Source organism: Ahaetulla prasina, chromosome 2 (assembly GCF_028640845.1).
Source record: "Ahaetulla prasina isolate Xishuangbanna chromosome 2, ASM2864084v1, whole genome shotgun sequence".
Taxonomy (NCBI): domain Eukaryota; kingdom Metazoa; phylum Chordata; class Lepidosauria; order Squamata; family Colubridae; genus Ahaetulla; species Ahaetulla prasina.
Genome location: NC_080540.1, coordinates 152,880,972 through 152,902,517, shown reverse-complemented (window position 1 = coordinate 152,902,517; position 21,546 = coordinate 152,880,972).

Below are 21,546 nucleotides of genomic sequence, written 5' to 3'. Positions count from 1 at the left end.
GCCAACACCATTCGGAATATGGTCTTTAAAAAGGATGCCACTTGCCCTACATTACGGAGACTTGAGCTGAAAGGAGGCCCAAGGTTTGTCTCCCTCAATGTTTTTCAACCTTCAGCAATGTTAAGACGCGCATGCAAACTGGAAAATTCTGGCAGCAACACCTTAAAGTTACTGAACTGGAGAAACCCTGGTCTACTATACCTTATTTCCACATAAAGCATCAGAATGAAGTTTATCGGTCGTGGGGATATTGATATAGTTTATTGACCACGGCACAAGTTCAGCAGAGTTTACATTTAATGCATTTTCAACAATACAGAACTGGAATTTATATGTCACCCAGAATCTCTGGGAATTGGGCTACATCATCATCATCATCATCATCACAACAACAACAACAACAACAACCCAGATATCACGATTGTAGAAAAGAAAAAAGTGTGGCTAGTCAACATTGCTATACCTGGTGACAGCAGAATTGATGAGAAACAACTTGAAAAAGTCACCAGATATCAAGATTTGAGAATCGAATTGCAGAGACTCTGGCATAAACCAGTGCAGGTGGTTCCAGTGGTACTTGGCACACTGGGAGCTGTGCCTAAAGACCTAGGCAAGCACTTAAAAGCAATTGGCGCTGACAAGATCGCCATTTGTCAGCTGCAGAAGGCCACCTCTGCTCGCTTAATTCGCCGATACATCACCCAGTCCTAAATGCTTGGGAAGTGTTCGACTAGTGATCTGTGATACGAAATCCAGCATAGTTATCTCGTTTGCTGTGTATACTGTCATTTTGTGTAAATAAAATAATAATTAAAAAAGCAATTGACACTGATAAGATCACCATTGGTCGGCTGCAGAAGGCCACCTTACTGGGATCTACTCGCATAATTCGCCGATACATCACACAGTCCTAAACACTTGGGAAGTGTTCGACTAGTGATCTGTGATACGAAATCCAGCATAGTTATCTCGTTTGCTGTGTATACTGTCCTAATAATAATAATAATATGGAAAACAAAGTTAGTATCAATATCTATTAGTGCAATCTAAAAACATCTGGAGCACCATTTGAACACCGTCGCATTGACAAAACTACTATCATTTACAAAAGGCAGCTTTACATGGAACAGCTTACTTCCTAGGATGATACTTTTTACACCATCAATCAATAATATATGACTATCCCATATCCTTGGAAGGACTCGATAGATGGCTAAATAATCCAGACTAAACATCTGGCTAATTGTGCAATGAACCATCATAATTTCTATTCATAAAAATGCCAAATCCAATGTAAACATTTGACTGATTTTGCGATCAACCATAATAATAATAATTGTCTGGGACTTTACAAACAAAGAAACATCGGCTATATAACACCCTAAGACTTAACAATTGTTGATAAGCAAGACAAAAAAAAGTCTGTATAGTGGACATTGCAGAAGAGAAGAGAAAGAATGAGAAAGTCACAAATGCAAAGACCTGCAAATAGAAGTAAAATGACTGTGGCAAAAGTAATCAAACACAGTACCAATACATGCAGCTGACTGTGCCACCACCATAATTTTGCAAATGTATTACATATGCTTTGACCCAAGCATTCCTTCCCAGAGTTAGTCTGGAGATACTTTGTGAAGTCTGTGTCATTTATAACCTATGGAAACTTTAACTTTCAAGGTGATACCTTAGTTGTGGGAACACCCCAGAAGTCCATAGCTTTAAAAGTATTCAACTTTTGCTTGATTGTAAATTAAGGATAATGCAGTTGCTATTGCTATAATTTTGAATCCAGCTATTTTACAGTAATTAAGCAAACTATGGTTTAGCTTGATGTGCGAATTGAAGCTATATCTGATTCAGCACATTTATTCAAACAACATTGGTTCCATTGTCAAGGATTCATCCTACTTTGACCAGGTGCAAATTTCTTACAAGAGCCTGTATAGAAGCTAATGTTCAAGGTAGGTATCTAAAGGGAAAAAGATAGGAGAATAGAAAAGGGGTGTGTCCTGACATAATCCCTTAAAATTAATCAGATTTATGGCAGTGTTTAACAGCTGCTCCTGCTTTCTTCCCTCTTCTTTAAACTATGTGACCAGTAGGTATTTCATATTTCTTTCCATGTCAGGTACAAATGCATCTTTGAAAAGTGAGGATTTCATTCAGGGTTATTTAAAAAAATTATTATTATTTTGCAAATATTGCAAATTTATCCCACGCACATATGGAGGGAATATGGAATCCACTAGAAAGCTAGATGAAATTATTTGATACAGTTTGGATAGGGTTTTGTTACAGAAGGAGGAGGTATGCTATACATCCAATCGGTACCCTTCCCTGGATGCTGAGATTTCAGTAGTTACAACGAACATCCTTTTTAAAATTACAGTCTTACCTGTCAGGAGCAAAAGATCAGATGCACATGTGAAGGTCCACTTAAACTGATTTATTACTATTCATATCTATGCACAGGAATATTCTCAACTCATAGCACCTGCTAGGAGTAGGTAAGGATCAGCAGAATTCAGGAGGGTTGGACATAGTTCACTTGTGGTTACATAGATATTCTATGCTAAAACCTCTTTAAATTCTGCCACTTCTTTCCCTATATTACCTGGAGAAAGCAGAATTTGTTTCAGTCATCCATGCTTCAGTAACTTCCCAAAATGCAGTCCACATGCATCTACCATTGAAGACAGATTAGAAGCTTATTTGGTCAAAAATGAAGCAACAGTACTTTTTCTGGCAATCACAGAGCAGAGCAGACAGCATCCATTGTGTAGATGTTCTGTTGGCTTCTTCTTCTAGCTAAATTCGAGTTGTTGCTTTGAGAGTTTAATTAAATGTTGGCATCAGACAACCTCATACTTTTATGAGGTGAGTTCTCAAGAATACTATGAATCAATTGCAGATCAGCCTTGGGCAGAATTCAAAGTGTTCTGGCTATAAAATCCTTAAATCTATTGCTGGAACAATTTCTGAAGCAATTTACCAGTTCCTGGTTCTGGATTCCTTAAAGCAGCAGTCCCCAACCTTACCGGCTCTGTGAACCAGCAGTAACGGCGGCAGCTGTGACGGAGGGAAGGGGATGGTTTCACACCCACCCACCCACCGCTTGCACAAATAAAGCTCTTGCATGTTCACCTGCTGCTTGCATGGCCTGGTTCCCAATGGGCTGAGGACAAGTAGTGGTCCACCGATTGAGGGTTGGGGACTCCTGCCTTAAATGATTCCAGAATTCCTGGTTTCTGAGCAGTGGTAATTTTTTTAAAAAAGAAATATCTATCTATCTATCATCCATCCATCCATCCATCCATCCATCCATCCATCCATCATCTATCATCTATCTATCTATCTATCTATCTATCTATCTATCTATCTATCTATCTATCTATCTATCTATCTATCTCTATATCCCATCTTTTCTCTAGAATTCAATAATAATAATAATAATAATAATAATAATAATAATAATAATAATAATAATAATAATAATAATAATAATAATAATAATAATAATAATAATATTTTAATTTGTATACTGCCCTTCTCCCAAAGGACTCAGGGCGGTTAACAGCCAAATAAAACAACAATCAAGATACATACTATACAACTAAAAACAATAATTAAAAAACTTATTTAAATTTGGCCCAAGTTTTAAAATACATTCAAAAACCCTATAAATATGCCTGTACATGCCTGTACAACAGCAAGTTCCTGCTTTTTGATCTCTGTTTTGGCTTAATTGTACCTCTATCCTAGCAGCCTTTTGAATAAATGGGTCTTATTTCTAAGTACAGGCATATATCCTTGCAGTAAAGTGCATTAGAGGGATTTTGTTGGCAACATTCCTAGTAAGGCACTACCCTAGCCACGGTACTACGGAATGGGAAAGCAATGGGATTGGAAACACTTGGTATTGTTTACAGCACCCTTCTCAAAATCACATACACAGAGGACATTTTTTACAAAAGAGCAAATTGTTTTATGGAAATGAAGCCCCCTGCCTGGTTCAACTCAACGCTATCATCATTAATACAATGCCAAAGCTTTCAATAAGCTGACAGTGTGTATGGTTTCTATTTATATGCCAACCTAATTCCATAAACTACTGCAAGCTGCTCCATTGGCAAACGGTCACAATAATTATCTGTTTGAAAGCCTCTATCTCAGAGTGAGTCTTTCAAGAACAATGTAATCCTTGATATACTGTACGATAAACAAATACTCTTCTTGGTCTCTGGTGTTCAGGGCCTAGAGGCCATTGAGCGTATGGTAAACTCCGTATTGGGGCAAAATTTACCATTCTGAGCTGAGATAAACCAGGTTCCACCCCAAGAGATCTCTACTTCCAAGGTAGAGATTTGAATAGCCATTATATTTTTGCTTGCTGGGGATCACATATTGATTCTATGAAGGGCAGAAACTAGAGCCACCCTGAGGGATTATGGCGTTTGGAGTTATGAGCCACGGTGGCACAGTGGCTAGAATGCAGTACTGCAGGCTACTTCTGCTGACTGCCAGCTGTCTGCAATTTGACAGATTGAATCTCACCAGGCTCAAGATTGATTCAGCCTTTGATCCTTCTGAGGATAAAATGAGGACCCAGATTATTTGGGGCAATAGGCTGACTCTGTAAACTGCTTAGAGAGGGCTGTAAAAACACTGGGAAGCCATATATAAGTCTAAGGGCTATTGCTACTGCTATGGGAGTTAATGGACTCCTACAAGAACTCATGCCATTGAGCCATATGGCCTGGTCATATATGATAATCACAAGTGCTTAGGCTATGCAGTTTGCAACTAACTTATGATCAGGGAGGAACTTTAAAAAGGAAGCAAAAAAGCTCCTGGGCTTTTAAACTTCAACTAGATTGCACCATTATTTCATTATATTGTTTTTGCACACCAGTTGTTTCTACTTTAACACTTCTCAATTCATCTTAAAATACATCTAAAGGTGATCTGGGCTGCTTTGATTATTTGCAAATCCATATGGATATCCTGGCTCTTTCTTCACTTGCACCTAACCATGGCACATATAAGTTGCCATGGCAACTTCCAATCATGAAGTTACCTTTTCCCCAAGCCATGCCGAAATACGGTCACTTAAACTCATATCAGGCTATTCTGGCAGTACTGTTTTCCCCTCTAAGTAGCCAACAAACCATCAGTTTTGCATTGGCTACCATATAATAATGTTGCACTGTCCATTTTCTTGCTGTCACAGCCAAGTGTCTCCTGGGGAGTGGACCAATTTGTTCAATATATTGGGTTCTTAGCTCAACTGCCTTAATTAAAATTTAGCAGTTCTGCTTACGATATATACATCAGAGCCCAGGAGAAAATAAAACAATCTGTGATTCAGATCCCAGTGGGCTGTTCTTTCCAATAAGGATGATAAGTATCTAAGCCTGGGGATGGGGAGGCATATAATTGGTAGTCAAACATGAGCAATATTTTTGATGGCTGGGACACCATATATGCATGTCCTCTTATGATCCGGGAAGTGGTGGAAGAGCCCATATTTAGCCATGGAATCCAACAACTCAAATCTTGCTGTAGAATAGATCCTTCTTAAAAACTGTGTCAAACTCATAGACAGTTTGACTCATAAACTCATAAATATAAGCAACAAGCGGATAGGAAACGACATCCTCATCCACTCTTCCAAGTTGCTCAGAGGGTCTACCTATCGACCAATTACTTGAATTTAGGCCTTCCCAGTAAGAAACTGGGACCCAAGTACAGGTGTATTGGCCCATTTACCATTAAACAGATTATAAATCCAGAAACTGTCAGGCTACGGCTACCCCAATTATTAGGGAAAACCCATCCTGTTTTTTATTGTTGCCTGCTAAGACCTGTAAAATCAGCCCAGATCACAGGGGTCCCACATGTACCACCATCTTCCATCGACGGTAGCCTACAATATGAGATAGAAGAAATATTAGACACCATAGGGTGCATAGGAGGGGTCCTACAATACCTCATTTTGTGGAAAGGCTATCCTGGTCTGAGGCTTCATGGGTTTCGGAGAGTGATGTAATTGCCAAATACCACTGTCGATACCCAGACAAGCCAGGGCCTCTATCATCTTAAAGCGCTCACTATTGTTCCTATGCTTTAGACACCGTCTCCGTGGTAGAGGGGGCTGCAGGTCAACCTCAGCCCTGTGACGGTACTTGGAGCCACCATTCATGTGGGGATCGTCATTCCACTGCTGCACACTTTTGCCAACGACCCTTCCTGTGTGCCTGCTCTTCTGGTTCGTCATCCTCGAGGCATGCCTCTCACTTTGAATTCCCAGCCGCATGCTAGATGACGTCAGGGTCATGCACACTGAAGCAGTTTATCACCATCTATCACTTTAAGGTAAGACAGAGCAGCACCGAACAACTGAAGCAGCCTGTGATGGTTTGGGAAAGGAGAGGGAGGATATGGGTTAATTGGATAATTGAGTGATTGTACTGGGGTGGAGCTGAATGCTGTTTAAAAGATGATGGGGAACATGGAGCATCAGCTCCAACAAAGATTCCTTTCTGTAACACTTGAAGGTGGTCAGTTAATACCAATAACAGGATAAACAAACTTGGTTACTGCTCTTGCATGCTGAAGTTTATTTTTCCAATTACCTGACACAGGTATTTATTTATTTATTTATTCAAATTGGAAATTAGTTTTACTCTTAGCCAACAGATGACTAAACCTATGGGTTTTTAAATGATGCAGATTTAATGTTTTCTGAAAGTGCACGGAACCTTTGCTCAAAAACAAAAACTAAAACACATGTAACAAAGTGATTGAAATAGAAATGACTTGTATGTTGCTCATATCTGTAATCTCTCCTTCAGGTTGTTGGTTTGTTATTCAGGCTGATTTAGGTATCCAACCTTGGGATTGGCTCAGAGATCTGGCAGATGAAGAGACTTCTCTCTTTAGTCTGCTATCTTTGGAATGAGACAACTCACCCTCGCCAACTTGCCACAGCTAACTCACTGCTACCAATTCATCATGACCAACTCGCCGTGGGCAGCTTGCCATGTCCAACTCGCCATGGGACAATTCACTGTGGCTAATTTGCAGCAGGACAACTTATCACGAGACAATTCAATCATTTTATTCAATTATTTAAAATAATATTTCGTGTTTTTCCTCGTTTTTGCATCCTTTCTTTAATGATTCTATTTCACCCTTTTTTCAATATTCTGTAATTTTTGTCCCATGGTGAGTTGTCCCACGGCAGGTTGGCTACAGCAAGTTGGCTGTGGTAAGTTGGTTGTGGCGAGCTGGCCTCATTGAGTTGGTTGTGGCGAGTTGATTGCGTTGAATTGGTTGTGGCGAGTTGACTGCATTGAGTTGGCCGTGGTTAAGTTGACTGTGTTGAGTTGGCCATGGCGAGTTGATTGCGTTGAGTTAAATGTGGCAAGTGGCGAGTTGACTGTGTTGAGCTGGCCATGGCGAGTTGACTGCGTTGAGCTGGCCATGGCGAGTTGACTGCGTTGAGTTGGTTATGGTGAGTTGACTGCGTTGAGTTGGCCATGGTGAGTTGACTGCATTGAGTTGGCCGTGGCGAGTTGTTACAGTTGTCTCCTTCCCCACTTCGGAGCAACAAGTTGGCCTTCAGCCAGTGGATTCACAGCTCTTATCAGTCCTGGCAGAGAAATCGCAGCTGCCTGCCAAAGTTCAAACAAATGACTCACAGAGTAAGACTTTCAGCTCTCTTTGAAACGGTTCAGCTAATTTTTGCTTCCTGTGGAATGAGAGCAGTCCCAAAGCTCCTTATATATCCTGTGGGGTGGGGCTTCTGCCCCACCCTTCCCTTTGATGATGCCACCTCTGTAATCTTCTGAAGCGTGGGTCAATCCAAGCTTGATTATTATTATTATCAGCTGGGTCTGAAGGCATAGCCTGGGGAAGAGAGGAATCAGGGGATGATGGCTTCATTACGTCCTCTGACTGTCTGGTTCTGGTTCCTAGAGCCAGGCCAGAGGAATCAGTGCTCCCGAGGTAAGCCTTACTGGCCCTTCTCCCTCACTTTTGGAGTCACTTTCGGGCATGGGGCCAGGTTCGGGGGCTGGAGTCACAACACGAGTTGACTGTATTGAATTGGTTGTGGTGAGGTGTCCTAGACTTGCTATTTTTTTCCTATCTTGGCACTCAGACTGGGCCAAATGACAGGAAAAGAGCAAGTGAGTTCTGACAGGTAGCTGAATCTGCAGGTCTGTCCCTGTCAAAACCATGGGTTGCCTGCTGTTGACACTGAGAATTAAGAACAGCAGACTGAAGATACTGCCCTTTCATTACAAGCCAAAAAGAATCCACTGCAACTGTACTGCTAAAGTCTTTGTTAGTTTATTTTTCCATTGCTTCCACAGGCCAAAATACCTTATACAACCATAGGGGGAAGAGAACATTTCAATTAAGATGTTGAGGAGAACCCCAAGATCTATGAATATGTTTGTATTGATGTTTGCAAGCCCAGAGGTTGAGGAGAAGCGGACGCCAATCACTGTTTACACTTGCTAGCCAATAGATAAGTGTCAAGAACTGGCAGCCAATCAATGCCTGCTTACCGTTCTTTCAAGCTAGTCACTAATTGAGTGCCTGGGTTTTATTTCCCCATATTTTACCTGCTCCATGAATTTAAAATCCTTTCCCTTTTACACAAACTGTAAAAGAAAATAGATCGCTAATATTTCCTCTCTCTTCTGCTCCCTGTGCGTCTGTGCTGTTATTTGTGAACACTAGTCTGTTGTTTTGCAGTAAAACCCTAGTCAGAAGAAAAGCTGTGCAAGGAGAGGTGGATCGTTTTTTTTATTTTTGTTTAAAAAATGTGTTAAAAGTTCTGAAAACCTTCCCCCTCATATTGGCAGTGAATGTGTCTTGCTTACCAAATGCCTCACACTCACACTAGCATATTGGCTAGTATTCTGGATTTGGGTTTCTTTTCCTACCATGCCAGCATATTGCTGGAACTGGATCCCAGGAAGTGAAAGGAGGAGTAAGCCAAAAAAATCTTCTCCAATAACACAAACTGTTCCTTCAAACACAACAGGACAGTATGCGGCAGTTTCTGAAGAACTCTCTGACGTCGTGAAATACTGTCCAACAATAAAGTGCCATTAGCCCAAAATGCCTACAACTGCAAGCCCAGTGATCAGAGGGAGGCCCATTTCACATACTCACCAAGAGTCTATCTTTAAATGTCCCTCAAAGTCTGCTCCTATATATTTCTTTCTTTGTTTGTTTTAATTTATTACATTTATATGCCGCCTATCTCCCCTACAAGGTGACCCTGATCATGTGGGCTCATATCCTGATTTATTTTTTTCTTCCGTTCAATCAAATCTGATTCTTGGAGAGTTCCTGGGTGAGTTTTCTTGGCAGGGTTTTTCAAAAACAGTTTGCTATTGCCTCCTTCCTAAGGCCGAGAGAAAGTGACTGGACGAAAGGACACACGAAAGGACACACGAAAGGACGAAAGTGACTGGACGAAAGGGTCCTTGAATGGCTCAGGCTGCTAATGCAGTCTGTTATTAACAGCAGCTGCCTGCAATTACTGCAGGTTCAAGTCCCACCAGGCCCAAGGTTGACTCAGCCTTCCATCCTTTATAAGGTAGGTAAAATGAGGACCCAGATTGTTGGGGGCAATAAGATGACTTTGTATATAAATATACAAATAGAATGAAGACTATTGCTAACATGGTGTAAGCCGCCCTGAGTCTTCGGAGAAGGGCGGGATATAAATGTAAATAAATAAAAAAAAACTCAGTTGGCTTTGTGCCTAGGGCAGAACTAGAACTTGAACTAGAATCTTCTAGTTTCTAGTCTAATTCCTTAACCATTACACCAAACAGGCTTTCTAGTCCAATATTTCATTGAGCTTCCTATCTTTCAGAAACTCTTTCACGTTGTTCCATATATGCTATTACAATCGAGACTCCTTGAAAGCAAGGACAATTCCCCCAGCTGCCTTCTCCACTGGCCCACTGACAACCTGGAGCTTCAGCCCACCCAGAACTCCCCATAAACAATGTGTTTTCCCACTGAACCTCAGAATCCTAAGCTCATCAGTCTTGTCTCCATTCTTCAGTCTTGGCCTGATGTGCTGAGCAGATGCAATTGCTGCAAAACCTAATGAATTATCCTCCTAGCTTATCCTCTTTCTTGATTAGAAGAGATAGCCAAAGGAACATTTGCACTGAACATTGTTTTTTGAAAGCACTGACTTAAGAAAAGAACTCTTACTTTGGTATACACCATGAAAGTCATCTCTTTCTCTCTCTTTCTTCCCCCTCCCCTTTCAGTTTTAGAAAACATAAACCAGAATTCACTGATATAATCTAAGAATAATCTGACAATGTTTGAACTGTCCCATCTATACCTTGGGACTGAAGAATCCCTTTGCAAGAAGAAGTGAAGGAGGGTCATCATCACACAGAGCTTCTGGTTGGAAATCCCTCACTTGGGAATAATCTCCCCCATATTCCTCTCTCTGTTACCTTTCTCAGAAATGTCCTTCCTTTTCCAACAGGCTTTAGGAGCATATGTTCCTAAGTGTTGCAGTATCCCAGGAGCTGCCACAAAGAAGAGGAAGTCAAGCTATCCTCCAAAGCACCTGAGGGCAGGACAAGAAGCAACGGGTGGAAACTAATCAAGGAGAGAAGCAACTTAGAATTAAGGAGAAAATTCCTGACAGTTAGAACAATTAATCAGTGGAAAAACTAGCCCAGTAGTGGGTTTCAATTTCAGTCACTACCAGTTTGCTCGTGGTATGCGGGCACTCCTGCACATGTGTGACGCTTCTGTGCATGCGCAGAGACGTCCAGGTGGGTGGGCGGAGCCTCAGTTCGCCCAATCTGTTGCTACCGGTTTGCCCAATCCATCGCTACCAGTTCGCCCAATCCGGGGTGAACCAGTAGCAACCCACCACTGAACTTGCCTCCAGAAGTTGTGAATGTTCTTAAAAATGTTCTTAAAAACTGGATGTTTTTAAGAAGATGTTGGATAACCATTTGTCTGAAGTGGTGTAGGGTTTCCTGCCTAAGCAGGGGGTTGGACTAGAAGACCTCCAAGGTCCCTTCCAAGTCTGTTATTCTATGTTCTATATTGGCTCCTAATTTAATTGGAAGCAACTGATCCAGAGCTGAAAGCATTTTATTTCACTCCTAACCATGTGGTAATATTTTATTCTGGCAAATGATTCTGTTCTATTACGATCTTCCTAGAATCTGAAAAAGAGGTGGCATATAAAACCAAGTACTGTATAAAGAAATAGAGGAATAGACACTTCAGGAAGGAAGAATACTGATATTATAGTCTCATGTAGTCAATCATACTTGCCAGGGATGATGAGAACGAAGTTTTCATATTCCTCTACCCCAGGATGAAATCCAAATTTTTTCCCTACCAGTTCTGTGGGCGTGGCTTGGTGGGAATGGCAGGGGAAGGATATTGCAAAATCTCCATTCCCACCCCACTCCTGGAGGAAGGATATTGCAAAATCTCCATTCCTACCTCACTCTGGGGCCAGCCGGAGGTGGTATTTGCCAGTTCTTCGAACTACTCAAAATTTCCACTACCGGTTCTCCAGAACCTGTTACAACCTGCTGAATTTCATTCCTGCTCTATCCTGAAAAAAGGAATTCACTAAACTGCTTCCCTGGATGGATACTGGGACTGTACAGGTAGCCCTTGACTTACAACCATTCATTTAGTGGCCATTCAAAGTTACAACAGCATTGAAAAAAGAGATTTACAGCCAGTATTCACACTTGCAGCCATTACAGCATCCCTATGGTCACATGATCAAAATTCAGATGCTTGGCAATTGACATGTATTTATGACGGTTGCAACAGCCCAGGGTCATGTGATCGCCATTTGCAACTTTCCCAGCTAGCTCTGACAAGCAAAGTCAATGGGGAAAACTGGATTTGCTTAATGATCATGTGATTCACTTTATTGCAGTGATTGGCAGCTTAACAACTGTGGCAATAAAATTGGACATGACTCACTTCACTCCTGTCTGGCTTAACAGCAGAAATTCAGATCCCAATTTTGGTCATAAGTCAAAAACTACTATAACCCTTGAGATTTCACCCACATCATTTTTTTTATTTCATTTTGTCACAACAGTATACACAAACATTGTCATAAGTAAAAAAAATAAATCATGAAGAATATATATATATATATAAGTAAAGAATATGCATCAGCTATATTAATTTGATATAATAAAGGAACAATAGGACAGGAATGGTAGGCACTTTTGTGCTCTTATGCACGCCCCTTATAGTCCTCTTAGGAATGGGGTGAGGTCAATAGTAGACAGTTTTTGGTTGAAGATTTTGGGATTTTGAGTAGAGACTATGGAGTCAGGTAATGAGTTCCAAGCATTAACAACTCTGTTGCAGAAGTCATATTTTCTGCAATCAAGTTTGAAGCGGTTGACATTAAGCTTGAATCTATTTTTTGCTCTTGTAATATTGTGATTGAAGCTGAAGTAGTCATTTACAGGAAGGATATTGCAATAGATGATTTTGTGTGTTAAACACAGGTCATGTCGAAGTCGATGGAGTTGTAAGTTTTCTAATCCCAGGATTTCAAGCCTGGTGGTATAAGGTATTTTGTTGTTTTCGGAGGAGCGAAGAACTCTTCTAGTAAAATACTTCTGGACGATGTCATTAGAATGTTTTTGGTAGAGGCAAGCGTGGGGAAAGCTGCACTACAATTTGTGTTTGGCTATCTACTGTTGACCTCACCCCATTCCTAAGAGGACTTTAAGGGGCGTGCATAAGAGCACAAACGTGCCTACCGTTCCTGCCCTATTGTTTCTTTTTCTTATATTTATATGATTATACTTCCTTGTTTCTCCCCATATATATGTTTATATACTATATAATCTTTTTGTGTGATGCTTGTGTATATTGTTATGACAAAATTAAATAAATAAAAAATAAATAAATGATGACATATGCTAGTGACACAAAAAAGTCAAAATGAAATGGAGGACATACCTGCAACTTTAGTAACTGAAACTAAAAGTACTGTTCATGGGAGGGAGCATTTGTTATTTCTTTGTTGAAGCACATTAATATTACTGTCTTTTCACAAATCCACAACCTCTCTCCCCTCAGTAAGAGTATACACTTTTCAAATGATCAACATTTTTTTTTAAAGACTGGACTTACTTATATGAGTTATTTGCTCATATAAATAATGGCAGAACTGATGATTTATGGATTTTTGGGTTAGAAAGGGTTAAAGAGGGAGGGGAAAGAATAAGAAGGAGATGGAAGGCTTAGTAGTAGGCGATATCAATAAATAAAATAAATAAATAAGATGGCAATTAGTGGATAGAAAGAATGGCAGAAGTCAAAATTAAATGTTTGCTCTCTTTTCTTTTCTTTTCTTTTCTTTTCTTTTTTCTTATTCTTTTCATTTCTTTTTATTTTTATACTTCTACTAGCTGAATACCCATGCTCCGCTACGAAACTTTGTGATCGGGCTTGATAAATCAATACTTAGAATTTGAAAATTAATGAGTAGTTACGATCAGCCTCTCCTCTCCCCTCCTCTCCCCCAGGCTGGCCCTATAGATCCTCTTCTCTCCTCTCTGTCAGGCTGGCTCCACAGAAGCCTCTCTTATCATACCTTCTTCTTTCCCTCAGGCTTGCCCCATAGATCCTCTCCTCTCCCCTTCTCTCCCTCAGCCTTGCCCCATAGAAGCCTCTCCCCTTCTCTCCCTCAGCCTTGCCCCACAGAAATGTCTCCTATCCTATCCCCTTCTCTCCCTCAGGCTTTCTAGCCCCTTCTCTCCATGAGGCCTGCCCCACAGAAGCCTGTCCTATGCTATCCCATTCTCTCCAGTTATTTTCAAGTTGGGAGCAGAACATCTAACTAATTAGCATCAGAATGTGTTGTAATAATATAAGAAATGCTAATGCTCTGAGGGTCATTTTGAAAAATCCTTTCTTAGTGAGCACCTAGAAGCCAAGAGGAACATACGTGGCAAATTTCAAATTTGTAGGCTTTACAGTTCTGGATATTTTGTGATTAATGTATGAGTGGTTTTCACTTTTATATATATAGATTGTCTTGTAAAATTCAATTAAAAAAACCTTAAAATAATTAAGATTAGAACCCTAATTATACTTTCCTACTAAGTATAGTAGAATTTACTTCTCTTTGTGTGTCTCTGTGTCTCTCCCTCTCCCTCTGTAAGCTGGGTTGCAAAGGTTCTTACTATAGGAAAACATTGAGTTTCTCAGGAAACTCTTTTCCTCCTCTGAATTAATGTTGTTAATGTTATCATCCATACTTTAGCCAATATCTATAGCAACTATAGCAACAATATAAGAAATCTCTAATGACATTTATTTTTTCCATTTACAAATGCTAGAAATGATTTTCAGGGAACAAAAAGTAAATAATGATTGTATATCATTTCTTATCTAGTAGAATGATTAATCTTATGTAGAGAAATGATCCTGTCCAAAAACAAAATAGCAAAATTATATGCTGCCATTTCCTCTGAAATGATGAAAACTGAATCCTAATATTTTAAAAACTTGGTTACTTTAATATACACCCTGTTTCTGCATATATTGAGATGAATTACCCGGGGAGAGATTCAGCGTAACTTCAGTGGAAAAAAAAAAGCCATCTAAATCTGGGTGGGAGAAATAAGTTTTTATCATTATTGCTGCATATCCTCCAATGGGATTTTTCCAGAACTCAGCCAATCACAGAAGGCAGGGAATCTCACCAGCACCCCAACCCTACCCTTCTCCTCTGCACACATTTTCATTCTATTTCTTATCTTCTTCCAGGGGTAAAATGCTAACGGTTCACACTGGTTCGGGCGAACTGGTAGTAATAAAAGCTACCAGTTCGAGTGAACTGGTAGTAAAAAACAAAACAAACAAACAAACAAACAAACTACCAGTTCGTCTGAACTGGTATTTCCAACAATCAGCTGTGCCGGATGATTTATATTTGCTAGAAAGTAGTAAATCTAAATTGCGTGGCACAGCTGTTCCCTCCTCTGTTCTACTTACTTTCCCAAGCCTCCTTTTTCCTCACACAGCGTATGTTTGGCATGTACTGTGCATGTGTGCACAGGGTGCGTTTGGCATGCACCACACATGCGCAGGCAGTGAACCATTGGCAAACCGGGGAAGATTTCACCACTGCCTTCATCCCAACTTTTTTCTCTCCTTTTCCTTACCTTCCTTGTAAAACTGAGTAATTATTACTTACATCTCCAATAGTTTAACCAAAGGGTGGTTGAGAGTAAAGGGTTAAACAACATTTTAATGGCTAAAATATTACATTTATTTTATCAATTTTTTTTAAATGGCTAGAACTGCACAAACAGATTCTGGGAACACTACAAAATATTTTTGTCTTTGCTGAGCAAAAACAACTTAGCACACTCCTAGTACTCATCTTCTGGTTCCCCCTCAAAAGAAGATTCTATGGTACAATTCCTTCTCCTGAGGGAAGAAAAACTAAAATAAATTTTAATTTCCTCTTCATATCCTGATATCCTACCTCATCATGGGGAAGGGGGGAGGGTCCCTGGAAGAATGAGTGAAGAATGTTGGGAGTATATGCCGAAAGTATACTTAGTCGAAAGTATACGAATTACAACCATAATTGGGACCAGAATTTCAACTGCTAAATGAAGCAGTTCTTAAGTGCATCACACACAATTTCATGACTTTTTTTGCCATGGTTGTTAAGTGAATCACTGCAGTGAAACACATGGTCTTGAAGCACATCTAGCTTCCCCCATTAACGTTGCTTGTTGGAACCCAGCTGGGAAGGTTTCAATTGGCGAATCCATGACCGCCGGATTCTACAATTGTTCTAAATGAATGCTGGTTACCAAATACCCAAATTTGGATCACATGATCATGGGGATGCTATTTTATACATTTAGTACAAGGACTGGTCATCAGTGCAGGGGCCGATAGTAAGTCATAAGTCACTCTTTTCAGTATAATTTCAATTATAATTTTGAATAGTCACTAAACAAATGGTTGAAGGTTGAAAACTAGCTCTATAATCCCAGTAAGGTCCCTCAGGATATGAAGGTCATCCCGGATAACCAACTGAAGCAAGCAGGCACTTATATATGACATTGACAGTGAATGATAGAATAGAATAACAGAGTTGGAAAGGACCTTGTAGGTCATCTAATCCAACTCCCTGCTCAAACAGGAGATCTTACACCATTTCTGACAGATGGCTGTCCAGTCTCTTCTTGAAAGCTTCCAGTAATGAAGCTCCCACAACTTCTGAAGGCAAGGCTGTTCCATTGGTTGATTGTTCTCACTGTCAGAAAATTTCTCCTTGTTTCTAGGTTGAATCTCTCCGTGATCAGTTTCCATCCATGTTCCTTGTCTGGCCTTCAGATGCCAGATTATAATTGCATCACATCAGCCTGTCCCAACTGATCAGGCAGGGAAGGGGTGTTGCAGATGCCATTAATTCAAGAATTTCGACTGGTGGACTCCAGAAAGAAAGACCCTTTTCTGCTGTTGGCCCTCATCCTTCAGAAACTCTCCTCCCCAGAGGAGAAGCACCACTCCAGCCTACCTGAAAGAGGTATAAATATGTTTCCGAGGCCTTGCTTGGGGAGCACAGAGGAGCATGCAGCCATGAAGCTGACTAGCAGCTTTTAATTAACTTTCACAGTGATTTTGAATTCATCCTCCCTCTCTGAGGGAGATGGGTGGTTTCTAACTGTGATAAATAAAATAAAAGTAACAAAAAATATATAGTCTGTTCAGTGTTTCCAAACCCCAACACCCAGAAGAAAAGATCAAAAGGTTTGTAGTCCTTTTGAAACCACCTGTAATTTATACCTTACATGAGGTCAAATGAAACACATCTCTGGAGGTTAATTTGGCCTCCAATTCGATGTTACTCCTGTCTAAAGTTTCTCTTTCCAACACTGCAGGAGAATCTGCTTCTCAACCCTCACACGGTTGAACTGCAGAGCACATCAAAAAACTGATAAGGATGAGACACTTTGCTAACATCTGAGAAACTGAGATAGATGCCTAATCTTATGTATCCTGAAACCTGGGTGTTGTTTTTCTCCTAAGCATGAAATAACATAAATATATCACTGCTGGGATCTTTCCATCTTATTTGCTTCTGCCAGTCTTAAGGGAAAGTGTGCTGCCTTTTTTTTTTTAATTGAAAGTGGTTTAAGCGCTGATATCAAAATTAAAATCAAATTCTAAGAGCAAAGACTTTTTGCAAGCATCCGTGCTGGTTAACATTAAGGAGGAAGAGAAATCAAGCCAGTCCCTACACCAAGAAAAAAAAAAAAAGCTCAAGAAGAAATATATTTGATTCTCTCTGTTATCTGTGAAGGGCTACTGCAAACAATTCTAAAATCATGAGAGAGAAAAAGACCATAGAAGGACGGATGGGACTGCATAAACAACTTAGTGAAGATCTGGAAACAAATAAAAGGCAGATGTTAGAAATAGAAAGGAGGACAAGAATTGTTGAGGTAGTGTCAGAAAGCATTAAGCTCAGAATAAGTCAAGGTTAGTGAAATATGCTAGAAACAATTAAGAGGTTCACAAATTTTCAGAATCAAAAGGAAAGAAAAAGTATTCTGACTACTCGAGGAAACTCGCAAAATGCTAAGAGGTGATCAAAGAAAAGCCACAGCCATTAAACTCCTATTTTGGTTCATTTTACAAGAAATCATGTGTTACCACCAGAAATTTGTGAATAGCAGGACACAGGGCAAATTTAGGAATGAATCAAACATGGTGCTTAAATGCCTCTTAGTGTGAATGAGTTTAATCTTTTCAAGAAGAGAGGGGTTTCTAGATGGTAAAGAAATAGGCTGATGGTCTGGCTTAACCATAATGTATTATCTTTGATGAATTCAGAAAAATAGGTGAAAAATGACTTAGAACAGGACAGATACTGATTCTATCTTTTACCCAAAAGAAAGAGAGACTTCAGAAAACCACAAGCCAGTCAGATTGACATCAGTACCTGTAAAGATTCTAGAGCAGTTCATAAAGTGAAAGATCTTTAAGTAACTTGAAAGTTATCAGAGTTTGCAGTAGAAATCAAATCCAGAAAGCACACACAGGCAGACTGATTCAGCAGGATTCATTAACTTCTTTATATACATAATAACACATGAAGATAAATGTACAATACCAATATAGATTCTTCTTCAACGTAGTAGCAGTTACAAGCAAAACACAAGGCAGCAGTACAGCAGAAATGCAAGTCCAGACTGGTTTCAGTTTTGTTTCTCAGCACAGAGCTGAGCCACGCCCAGCCTCCAAACTGTTTCAGCTCCCATTGGCTGACTTAGTTGCTATGCCTGTTCATTGGCTGACCTTGTTACCATGTCTCCATTCAATCCCCCTTGGCTGATCTATTCCAGTCCATGAATATTCATACTCTGACAAAAGCAAAGTAATGCTTACTTAAAGTTGGTATGGTTTCTCAAAAACATATCTCGTCAAGCTGGGTACTAGCTTCCTTAATACATTGTGGGAACCTTGTGGATATAAAATATCTTAATTCTAATAAAGCCTTCACAGAGTACTGTATTCCATGTCAGAGCTCTCCAATCTTGGCAACTTTAAGACTTGTGGACTTCAACTCCCAGAATTCTTCAGCCACCCATGCACAAGCCTTAAAATTGCCCAGGTTGGAGACCTCCACATCATTCCAATTAGCAAGCTAGTTAACTGTGGGCTCAATGGCATGACAGTTACAGGGATATACAGTATTTAAATAGCTCAGAAGTCGCATATATTCAGCAACTGCCAAATCATTGTTCCTCATCAAATGTTCCTCATGACTGATCTTCATCAGACTAGAATGAGGTACCGAGTGGAGGGGGTCAAAAGTTCCATTACTGGTCCCTATATTCTTAAGCATGTATACTCATTACACAAAATAAAAAATTGTACAGAATATTTATCAAACTTGTTTTGAATGAAAATGACCAAATGAGGGGTCTTTGGTGCTCTCTGAGCTTGTTTGTTTTCTTGCAGACATTTCACTACCCTAACTAGATAACATCATCAGTGCTGGTAAGGAGTGTGGTTTGCTGTCAGTTTACATTCTGGTGTCTTGTCTGTCTATGCAGGTGGGGGTGGTCTTAGAGATTCTTTGGGGGCTCTTTACTGATGGCTCTTTGGCAGCTTCTTGATTGTGGTATTGCTTACTTGATTGTTGGTCTGAAGTTAACCTTGGAGTTAATCTAAGCCAGGGGTCTCCAACCTTGGTCCCTTTAAGGCTTGTGGACTTCAACTCCCAGAGTCTCAACAATGTCGGCTGGCGGCCCCCAGGAGTAGGGTCTTCTCTGTTGGAGCTCCGACGCTTTGGAATGAACTTCCCCCTGGTTTACGTCAAATGCCTGATCTTCGGACTTTTCGCCGTGAGCTGAAAACGCACCTATTTATTCAAGCGGGACTGGCTTAGAAGTTTTATTAAATTTTAATTGGGGCTATTTATATTTTAGGGTTTTAAATTGTTTTAAATTTTGGCCATCTTGTAATATGTTTTGTTTTAGTCTTGTTTTAACGTATATATTGTGGATTTTTTATTTGGCTGTACACCGCCCTGAGTCCTTCGGGAGAAGGGCGGTATAAAAATCGAATAAAATAAAATAAATAAAATAAATAGAGTCCCTCAGCCAGCAAAGCTGGCTGAGGAACTCTGAAAGTTGAAGTCCACAAGTCTTAAAGGGATCAAGGTTGGAGACCCCTGATCTAAGCCACCTCTGTCAAACTGGTGGCCCATGGGCCGGATGCATCACACACAGGCCACAACCACCCCAGCTCCACAAAGGCAAAAAATGTCATGATATGTCAAGATATGTCGCAAGACGTGAACAAGTTTCACACCAGTGATCTAAACTGAACTGGGAGCTGGTTACTGGTGGAGAGGTGCTAGAGTCTCTTTGTTCTCTTTTGTGATGATTGATTGTCTCTTTTGCATAGTCTATAGATGTTGTTAATGTCTATTGATGGCTGATTGATCAGAGTGCTAGGTTTCTAGAACTTCCCTGGCATTTATGGACTTGGCCTAGGATTGTCACATTTTCCCAATTGAAATTAGGGTTAAATCTGTCTATGTGCTATGACCAAATGACCAACATTGGCTGAAAAAAGGTAATATCTTAAAGGATAGAAATAGAATTTAAAATGATCTTGATAGATTAGAGAAATAATCTGGGGGAAAAATACAACAAAATGAAATTAACAGAAATACATGGAATATTACATACTTGGGCAGCAGAAATCAACTAGAAGCCAAATATAAATGACAAAAGGTTGAAAACCTGAACACATTTAGGCTTGATAAGAGAAGAATGAGAATATCTTACTTCACATACTCAAAGGATTTTGAGACAGAAATTGATCAAGATTTCACTTGATTCATTGTCTTCTCCCAATTCCTGGCCATCAGTATCATTTTCCTTATTTATTTATTAAAAATGTCTGTGCCATCCTTCAAGTTGAATTTTCCCAAGGAACCTTGATAGGATGCTACCTAGCCCAGTTATTACAGGACCAAAACCTCTGGGGATTATCTTAAATAACAGGTAGGAACATATAATAAAAGGTTCTGCCATGAATGCTGTTAGTCGCTAAGAACTGTAAAGGTTAATAACAATCTTTGACTGTGACTGACATAAACCAGATTTTTCTTTACCACTGTCTATATTTTCTACCACATAGTGAACTTTTCCTTTTCTGATTAATTCACTGGATCAATTAGTAATATTTTATCCAGATTCCAAAGTGAACAAAATGAGTTTGTTTCAATCTACCCATCTAATTACTCCCTGGATCTTAATTTCCAAGTTCCTGGAACAGACCCCTTGAAATTTCCTTTTTTCTTAATTTTTAGGATGCTGTACAATCTGGCTCGTATCCCTTCCTGTTAGACAGCCTTTTCCTCTGGTCCTTCTCGTTTGAGCGGGAAGAATACTCAGACGTGATTGGCTGAACTCCCTGACAGCTCCCTATATAAGGGCAGGCTATCAGAAAGACTAGCTGCTGGATTTGTAGATAGTTGTCAAATAAAGAGCTGTTGTCTGAAGCCTGTTTCCAATCTCTTCACTCGCCCAATTCAACACTTCCCTTATCAGATTTCAGTTCTGTTTACCCAGAATTAACAAAAATGCCCATTTTAACTGGGAATTAAACTGAAATATAATACATCTGCAGGCATGCTAGCCAATTTCCCTTCCATCAAGGACAAAAAAGAGTCAGATCTTCCTTGTCTGATGGAATAATACCAGTTATTAGAATGCATGTAAACAAATCCGATACAGCATCTTTTCCCTCTAGTTTATTAATTTCAAGATTAAGAATCACTTGTCATAGGTTAAAGGCCACAACTATTACCTCATTGCAATCTGCACTCCAATGGTCTCGTTTTTATTCTTAATACCCATCCAATAGAATGTCCTTCATTAGTCATGAATTTTAAAAACAGCCAGGTTTATGTTTAGGTGTGAATGGAGTATA